The sequence below is a fragment of the Pezoporus wallicus genome, unplaced genomic scaffold (assembly GCF_028554395.1).
Source record: "Pezoporus wallicus isolate ANWC-B61680 ecotype Strahan unplaced genomic scaffold, APGP_CSIRO_Pwel_v1 contig_8232, whole genome shotgun sequence".
Taxonomy (NCBI): domain Eukaryota; kingdom Metazoa; phylum Chordata; class Aves; order Psittaciformes; family Psittacidae; genus Pezoporus; species Pezoporus wallicus.
The window spans coordinates 2,364,393-2,374,361 of NW_026637105.1; positions in this window are offsets into that span (position 1 = coordinate 2,364,393).

Genomic DNA, 9,969 nt, shown 5'->3' on the forward strand with positions numbered 1-9,969 from the left:
TCCCTGCGAACATCTCTGTGGTTGGAAGGCCTTTTCATCCCCTAGTCATTAAATCAAGTGCAGCTAATGAAGTGTAATTGCAGGGTTGCTGTTTGCCGAAGAACTCTCTGCTTAACTACTACTTAATCCTTGCAGTGCCTGGAAGTCTAAACCATGCAGTGCTCTCCTGTACAGGATGTCTTCAGCAGCCCAGCAGGAAAATGAGCGTTTTACGTGGTAACTGCCACGTAAGTCTCTCTAGTTACTCCACTGTGTCTTTTACTGCTAACAGGGAACTTCCAAACCTTGCTGTGTCTTGGCTGTACTGAATCTACTGCCTTAATGTCTTTGCCACGCGTGTTACTTCACGCTGATACCATAATATGCTTTGGAAAGTACTGATCTTTTCACTTTTGCTACAAAACTGTATTTTTCCTTTATCCTGGTCTGGAATCCCTTTGTTGATCAGAAAATCCCCTCCCCTCCCTATATGTAAAAGTCACTAGAGCAGCTTTAGCCCACCTGGATGATCCATGGTGGGTATTCTGCCTGGCTCTGCTCTGCCCTGAAGTGACATTTGGATTGAGTGCTGCAAGGTCTGAAGCTCTTCCACATCCAAGGTGTTTCCTGCTGGATGTGCCCCTGCACTGGAGTTCTTGGCCTGTTGGGCTTGACTTGACATGCAGGGCTCATCTATGTCTCCTGAAGCAAATAGAGGGTAAAGGATGCTAAAGACAGTAAATCCAACTAATTAGTTCTGTAAATTAAAAGCTAAAGAGCAGACAAGGCTGTTCTGCAATCCGTGAATGTTTAGTGGTTAGAATAGCCACAAATCTGCATCTCCAGCTGCCAGAACGCCTGAAGCTAAAAATAAGCTTTTCTGTTAAATTGTAATCATTTTACATGGAAAATTGTCTCTGTGTATCTGCTGGGAATGTGATTTATGGTGCCGGGTGCATTTGAAAAGCCAGCCTGTCAGGTGGTCTTTACATTAGCATGTGTTTTGTCCTGTCTGTTCGAGCTTACAAAAACTGGAGACCATCAGTGTTTGATGGAAACAAAGCTAACCTGAAAAACTACCCAAGGACCTCCTGTTGAAGGGTACCAGTGCAATTACTTTCCAGTTTAAAAGGCAGAGAGCATCCTATTTTAAATCAAGCTGAGGATCTGAGCGTTTAGAAAAACTCCTGGGAATGCATAAAACCAGTTCCTGCTTGCAGCTGATGGTTAGGAAAGACCATGGATTGCAGTAACTTCATGTAAAAATGCAAGTATCAGATGTGCAAATAGCAGTCAGAGCTCAACTGTGTTCTGGAGCTTTTGTCAAGGATCCTCTCTAGGAATCTGTTGTAGGAGACATCCTCCTCCATTTTTTGTCCTCTGTTCTTCAATGCTTCTCCAGTGTTGCTATGATGAGGACCATCAATGACGTTCTGAAAGGGCAAGGAAGCTGGGGTCCTGGTAACGTTTAGAAAGCTCTACTGCTTCATCTTTGCTGGTTACTGTACACCTTGCAAGCTATGCCAGGCTCTTAGGCAGTGCTGGGTACAGCAGATGAGTCCTGTACTTAAATAAGACACAAAGGCTTTTTGTCTTTCTGCTAATTACCCCAGTTCTGAACACTTGCTGTCAACTGACATGATAATTTTTCTCATTCTGCTGTCTGATACCTTTCCCACCTTCATTTTATCCATCTTACAGAAAAACCCGAGTTTCACAGGAGATGTACAAAGAACTAGGAATCTGATGTGCTATGTCAGGGGAATCTGGTGCTCGGAGTTGCAGCTGCAAAGGGAAACAGCCACATCCAGGATCCAGAGTCACTACTGGCAACACAAATGAGTAGGTTCAGTCTTATCAGGCCTCAAGAGAAGTAGTCGTGTACCAGTATGGTTTAAATCCATGCAGAATGGCTGCGCTGCTAAACTGTTTCTCAGTTTATTAATTTCAGCACAAATTGCCTGAGAAATAGACCCAAACTGCTGTTAGCATTTATTTGCCTTTTAATAGGTGAGATTGCAAAGAGTGACCAACTTCATAGCAGTGCTGAAACCTTTGGCAGGCTTCCACTGAGCCTGTGGATGATTCTTGTTTTCCAAACACTTCAGACTCTTGCTGGGGTCGTAAGAACATTTAGAAGATGGAGAAGTGATAAAGGAAAGTCTCTGGACTCCCCCGAAGTAGTGATGATTAAAACCAAGTAGAAGTTAATGTGAGCTAGTTGCTTTCCAGTGGGTCACTTACCTTAATCAGAACCACCTTTCCCCTGACCGTGTTTTTGCTTTCAAGTTGAAGTGGATTGGGCTAAAAACCCCATGAGAACGAGTGAACTCGATTGTGTTGGGAAGACTCCCCAGGAATGACACACTCCTGTCCCTGCTCCTTCCTGTGCAGTGCCCTTGGATTAACAGGTCTGAGTTTCAGGATAAATTCCTCCTGCAGCAGTTTTCATCTTGCATTCCTCGAGCTCAATTATAGTTGGAAAAAGTGACAGTATGCTCGTCCTGTCACCCATAGCCCTGCCCTGGGTGGTATGGAAAGGAACAAGGAAAGAAAAGGGACTGAATTTCAGGGAGTGCACCCAGTGAATATTGAGTCACAGGATCATGTGTGGCAGAAGAATTGCCTAGCTTGATAGTACAGGGATTTCATTGTTCCTAAATCATCCCAGATATGCTAATACCATACCCAGGGACTAATAGTGCTGACTGTAATCTCTGAGAAATGGGTCCTTGTCCTGCACTTTGGAGGGGTGAAATGGAGCTGGAGTTAAACTCACAATGTACAATGTGAGCCCATCCTCATTTGCAAGGGATGGAAGGAGGTGATTCCGAGTAAAGTTTGATTGAGGCTAATGAGGAGGAGATACTAATAGAGAGCTGTAGTAAACTGCCATTAGGAAGGCTTCTGATGTGAAAGGCTGGGCCTTTTTAAAAACCTATTTTGGTTTATTTGGGCCTATTTTGACAATCTTTTTTGGGGTTTAACCATCTCCTTGCAAAGGAAATTTTTAGGGTGCCAGAAAATCCACATTGTGGCAGAAGAAACATCAAAAGAAAACATTAGGAAAACTTCCTAAATGTGAGATCTGTTACGATGCATTAAAGCCTCCAAATAAGAACATTTTATTGCTTTAAGTGCATAAAACCGGCCTGGAGAGGGTACTAAGGGAAGGTAGAAGGATGATCCTGCAGTGGCTGCAGGTGTGTAACATCCTGCTCACCTTCCAAAGCACCTGCATGTACCAGGAGCCTCTGCATTTTACTACCAGGTACTTAACCCCCCAAACTTTCTAGGTTTCCCCTTTTAAGCAGAGCTGAGAGTGGATTTCACTTTATCTTAGTCAGTTATCCCACGGAGATTACTTTGGGATTATTAACACTTTTCCCTCTGGGCAACAGCTCTCCTCTGCTCTCCAGCTTGTTGGCTGCTGTTGCTGTGCAAAGGTGAGTGTGTATGGCAATTGTGGAACAAGCCAGGAGTTACTATTAGGTTGCTATTAATCTAGTTATAGTAGATTACTATTTCAGCATTGCCCAGATGGGAGATTGTGTTTGCCTTTATTCTAATAAAGTGGTATCTTGGTGCTTATTGTTGCTGCAAATACGTGTTATCTCAATACAGGAACTCAATGTACATATATATTAGGGGTTCTGAGTCTAGCCTGAGGACTGATGGTAAACTTAGGCAATTAAATTGCTTTTTCACCTAATTTCCTTCTTCCTGGAGATAATACCCGAGGTTATTACTACGTTGTGGGTGTTTGGTGAATAGGTTTTGTTGGACTGCAGCCTGGTTTGGGATGCCCAGGTTTCCCTGCCATGCCACGATCAAATTGGCTCCCTTGCTGGCAAGCCCTGCAGGCATCGAGGCAGGAAAATTCCATTGATGCTGAATTAATTGCAGGAAACCCTCCACGGTTTCCAAAGGCAGCTGGATCTGCGGCGCGTTGGCAGGGGAAGCCTGGATTTGGCAACCTCGCGGTATCTCCTTGCCATAGCCCAGTGGACGCGGGGGTTTGTGTCGTGCCGTTTATCCCATTAACACCGCTTTGATTAGCAGCAGCCTGTTCCTTCCCTTCACCACACGGTGGTACCAGGAACACAGAATCGGTGCTCGGAAGCCAACAAATGGCAGGCAGCGTCCAACTGCAGCACAAGCTGCCTGTTAGCGAGCTTGGGAGCCTGGTTTATCGCACTCTCACGCGTGCTCTTTGCTTTTGGAAAGCGGAGAAGCGCTCCTCCAGCGACTCCCATCTCCCCGCAGTTCTGCCACCCTCGGAGGATCAGCATTCCATGAACAACAACCTCCTGAGCAGTGCGAGGCCCCTCTGGGCCTGCCTCATGTATCTGCTCAATCCCAGCGTGTGAGTGCTTTCCAGTTGTGCTATGGTTTTGCTTGAAACCCAGGCGGAGTGCTCAATTCATCATCAGTTTCCAGGCATTGCTGACAGCCCGCAGGAGCCTATGTGTGGTACAGCAAGCCTTTGAACTTGGGCTTCCCAATTTCTATTTTAAGAATCAATGGACCATTCCTTTTCTTCCTCAGGCACTCATTGCAGCTGCTGTGGCACATCCTGAAGGTTTAAGTGTAAACTATTGCTGCTGCTATCCATCTTATCTGTCCTCAACTGGGAAAGGGATACTTTATCCTAAACCCAGATTTAAATAGGCATTGTACAAGCCCGGTCACTTTTAGGCCTGTCGGTACAAACTGCTGGTATGAGACTTGATGAGTATTCAACCTGAGCTTACAGAATCAATTGTATTGTTCAGAGAAATAACACTTTATTGCAAAGCTCCCCCTGCTTTTTTGGCATGTCTCCTTGTGCTTTCGTATGCCAGTATTTTGAGTGTCTGCTTCGCTTCTAGCAGCTAAATCTAGGAAATCAAACTGTAATATTTGTGTTAATTCCCAACACTCCTTAGAAGTCCAACTAATGTGATCTTTCCGTGCCCAGTCTGCTAGCCAGCAACTTCTATACCAGCGTTGCATTCGTTAAGTGTCACAGAATGCCATCCTATGTGTATTGGGCCGAAGCAATGCCATCAGTTGCAGAAAGCTCTTTTTCCTTCACCTTTTACATTATTCCCTTAGTAACTGGGTTATCTCCTTCTAACACATGCCTTCCATATTTACCTTTAGCAAGGAGCAGTGTGTGAAGCTGGAAAGGAAGTGGCTGCTTCCCAGGGTTGACAGGATTGCTTGTGAAGCATTTGACACCCTTGTGATACTTCCTTGAAGTGGATGCAAACCAGTAAGATGAGCTCCTGGTAAACCAGACTCATCCCTTCTCTCCAGTCCTCAGTACCTGCTTGGGGTGGGGATTTATGCATTTATTGGGTGAAGAGGGCAAAACACCACCTAGAATGACAGGGAAAAGGCAGAGATTTCCAGTCATAAGTAGAAAGGCTGTAGCATGGAGGTGTGGCAAGCTTTGAAACCAAGCGTTTGGGGGACATCTGAGCGTGCACTGTATGAAAAGCATGATGTAGATTTCATTCACATGTCTCCATCACACAGCCCCTGTCACCATGCCCCACTAGTTCCTAGTTAACAACCCTGCAGTGATTATTCAGTGATTAGCTAAATGAGCAGACCAGGGCTCTTATCTGTTTGCATGGGAATGCTTTGAGAGTTTGGTTTGCTGATTAACTCAGTAAATGAACAATTTCTATCAGCAAAGCAAGAACGAGCCAGCCTTAAGCTGAGCTTATGGTTTGTATCTGGGGAGGAAAACAACGGGGGGGTAGGGATACTGATGGCCCCTTTTCTCCTGTCGTTCCTGGAGCCCCACAGCCCCCCTGAGTGAGCACACTGAAGTGTCCTGGCCCCAGCTAGGTTATACCCTATACAGTGCCTGGCTCGCACACGCGAGTAAACAGATCGTTGAAGATAAAACAGCCCAATGTCATGGCAAGGTCCTTTTCGTGTGCTTTGTGCTCAGCACTGGGTGTGTGCACTCGCTGCCTCTGTGCACCAGAGCGATGAGAAGCACAGTGATAGATTTTCTGAGCTCAAAGGTGCTGGTTCCTGCTTGGTGTGAAGGAAACGGTGTCTGAGCAGGTGAGCTCATGACACAACCACACGCAGTGAAGAGAGAGCCGTGGCTCCCATGCACCGGGGCACAGTTAACCCAGCAGCAGCTCCTATGCCTGCCTGCCTTCCGTAAGTCTCTGTGCAGTACCGGGCTTTCCTCGCAAGAGGGATTCCTCCAGCATCCACACCTCATCCACGCTCACCTTCTGCAGACTTTCTGCATTTCAGGCACAATCCCCGTCTTAAACTGGGCGACAAATAACTCACTTTTGCCTATGAGTGGTGCTAAGAACTGCAGGACCATAAGGGATAACTAACCAATAGGCCAATCGGGCTGGTTTGCCCTGTTCTTGATCTGACATCACCCTTTCACTTCACTGAACAACCAGTTTCTAAGGCCATAGTGATATTTAACCCCATCTGTTTCTGTCTGTACAGTGATGATATTTAAACCCATTCATTTCCGCCTGTGTCTTCCTCTTCTGAAACGCTTCTGTCAGCAGGCGAGCTTGTGCCAAGAGGGAGCTGGTGATCCTGTAGAAGGGACATTTGCCCATTGGTAATTGACTCCCATATTAACTTCCAAGGAGCTGGCAAACAGCTGCCAAAAACCTGTTTTCCATCTCTCCTGATCAATATTGCCTTTCAACAAGTATATGGTGTTACTGAGCCACAACGGCTAATAGCACGATGTTTCTTGTACCATTTTAAGGGCCATAGCATACCCCAGTGTCCCTATATCTGGAGTTAAATAACGTTCCATCAGATGTTATTTATTATCCAACACACTGAGCCTATTTCCACCATATCTCATGCTGGGCTGCTGCCACAGGACATTTGCCTCCAACATTATGTTAGTGGCTTCTTAGGTTGAGGGGGGGAAATGATTTCTGAGCAGACTGTAAATAGAAAAACAAGGCAGCAGGTCTGGCCAGGACTTTCTGACACCAGGTTGTGAGCAGATACCTGATTTCCCACAGGAAAAGGGTGAAAGGAGTCATTACCTAACACGCAAGCCTCATTTTTGCTGTCACAGCGGCAAACACTGAAAACAGCTTCCAGGGTTGGAACCTTTTAAAACACTCCCTGCCTCTGGCAAAACCTTTGTTGATAGAAAGCAGTGTGCAGGGAAGCTTTTATCCACTGGGTGACAAAATACCCATTGCATCAAGGGTTTCGTTTGTAAATCACTGTGACTCCGTGGCTGGAGATGCAGTGTGAGCAAAGCAGAGGTGAGTGGCACGGGAGATCCTACCAATGGTGGGGTTGTGTCCCTGGAGCACTCTGGGTGCTGGAGGCCTTCTGTGCATGGAGCAGCCTTTGGTTATTTATCTTTCTGTGCTTACTTGATGAATTCCTCTGCAAAAGTGATTTAATCCCCAGGGATAAAACTTTCCTGTCTGAGCAGCGCCGCTCTCCCCTCTTTACAGTGACAGAGGAAAGGCACGGCGTAACCAAGAGATGGCTTTTGATCACACGGGTGCCCACAAAGTTTAGCGGAAGAAAGATAAAAGTAAGCTGCTTGCTTTTGATCTGAGAAATTATCTTTTCTGAGCGCTTCTGGAGGATGACAATGAAAGGAGAGCAGCACACAAGACTGGGGCCAGAGTTTTAGCCTGCTAATGGAAAACCCTTTGGGCTGAACTTTGAATGCCTATAGAGGCACTAAAGGATAATTCGGAAAGAGGATTTTTCTAGTTAAGAATCGAGCGGTTCTTCCCTCATCAGCAGAGCTGTAAGTCCTCCAGGTAAACTCACAGAGAAGTGCACCCAGCCTCTCTAAAGAGAGCGAGAAACAGCTCAGCTGGACAGTGCTTGCGTTTCTATTATAAACCAGAAGTGCCTCTTTGGAAAGAAGACTGTCTAAAGAGCAGTTTCCAAGCCCCCTTCTTTTATTCATCATGAAGGTGAGAGGAGGAAAAGAGCAATTTAAACAGTCAAGCAGCAAAGTACCAACCTTGTGTTTCTGCACCATTTTATAGGGTGCTCCCAGACACGCAACATAGCAAAGCACCCAAGGGCCTCACTAATGCCAGAACCTGGGGGTTTTGTAATGCTGGTAAGAGACAGAGACTTTATTTCTTTGCCAGGTAATCGGGTTTCTGACATCCCTGAACCTGTTGTGCCTTTTGTTCGCTCTCCGACAAGGAAACCATTGAACACTGTGTATGTGCTACCTGACCATGCAAACCACCTGAGTCACATCTGAGCTGCTGCACTGCCTTCGTCGTAGAGTCATGGAGTGGTTTGGGTTGGAAGGGAGCTTAAAGCTCCTCCAGCTCCAACCCCTTGCCATGGGGAAGGGACCCCTTCCACTGGAGCAGCTTGCTCCAAGCCCCTGTGTCCAACCTGGCCTTGAACACTGCCAGGGATGGGGCAGCCACAGCTTCTCTGGGCACCCTGTGCCAGCGCCTCAGCACCCTCACAGGGAAGAGCTTCTGCCTAAGAGCTCATCTCAGTCTCCTCTCTGCCTTCTCTTCTCCAGGGTGAGCAAATGTTGTTAGAAGAGAAACTGGAGACCTGCTTCTTTCTCCCTAAATGATGGAGGCACCTCTTTCCCACACCTCCCTAAACACTTGTGTTTGTGTTATGTCTTCCTATGCAATACAACTGGTCACTGGGCCAAACTATTCCCAGTCAGGATCATTTCTCGTATTTTGGAGGTTTGTTTCTCTGGCTGTTTTGGGAATGTGGCTTTACAAGTCTGGATGTGTCCAACAGTCTGCTTTGAGAGAGGACTGTGTTGTTTAATACTGCCAGTCTTAAATCAGAAACAAACTTCGGGCGTTTTCCCTAAGGAAAATCGTTTCCTGGGGTCTATCTCCTCCGGGCTGCTGAAATTCACCTCCAATTTTGAAATGGTTTCTTTTTCTTTCCTTTGAATGCTGGCATCCCAAAGCGTGGAACGGGTGTTTGTGTGTGCCCTCGATCCAGCAGGACCAGACTTGCTCAGTTGCATGATGTAGGCCTGAGACAGCGCGCACTGGAATGACATTCTCCTCCCGGTGGAGCTGGGTTTCTGTTGACATGTGCTTTTGTTTTTCCTTATCCTGTCTGGAGAAACTGGGAGCCGTGCACTCCTGTGAGTAACGCGAAGCTGAGGGCACCCGTTTGTATCCACTTGAAAGCCTCATCGCTTGTTTACAAGTTCTTAAACCTAAAAGAAGCATAAAACCAACTGTACTTCAGTGCTGTTGTTTACTCAGCCTTCTCCTGGCCGGGGCACAGTGAAAACAGGCCTGGGAGTTTCGCTCCTGCTTACAGTCTCTAATAGTTTTCTCTTTCATGTTATCACTCCCTCACAGAGTGCTGCACTGAAATAAACTGCAGACATACCCGTGTGCCCGCTGCAAACACAGTTTGTCAGATAACTCGCCACCTGGGCTGCAACCTGCCTTAAAAATGATGAAGAGAAAAAGAGAAAGCCAGCAATTGCTTGTATTTTATATGGGGGGTTGTAAAAGCCTTTTCCAGGTGTACTTTGAGCCACAAAAAGAGCCGAAGGCCCTGGAACCTGCAGGGTTTTGCCTCTGTGTGTGTGCTCAGACGACAGCAAGTGCCTACAGCCAGCAGAGTCTGAGTCTGGAGCAGCTTGTCTTGAACCCAGGAGGCTGAGCAGGAGCAAAAGGCTGGGAAAAGGGCTCCTCTAAGGTGCTGGGAAATAGCCAAAGGTCAGGACAGAACCAAATGCAATTGGACACAGCAATATCAGCCTCACATTGTTCCAACACCGAAACCCAAGTCACCTCCTGCTCTCCCCTCTGATTTTAAGAAGAGATGTGCAGGTTTGAAAGAGATGATTTTCTCCTTCCGATTGGATGTCAAGGGTTGTGTCCTACATAGGAACAGGAGCAGACCACTGCTCATTCATTTGCGTCCGGGAAAGGGAAGGTAACTGATACAGGAGACTGGCAGCGATTGTAGCCATGGCAACCAGCAGATATGGCCTCC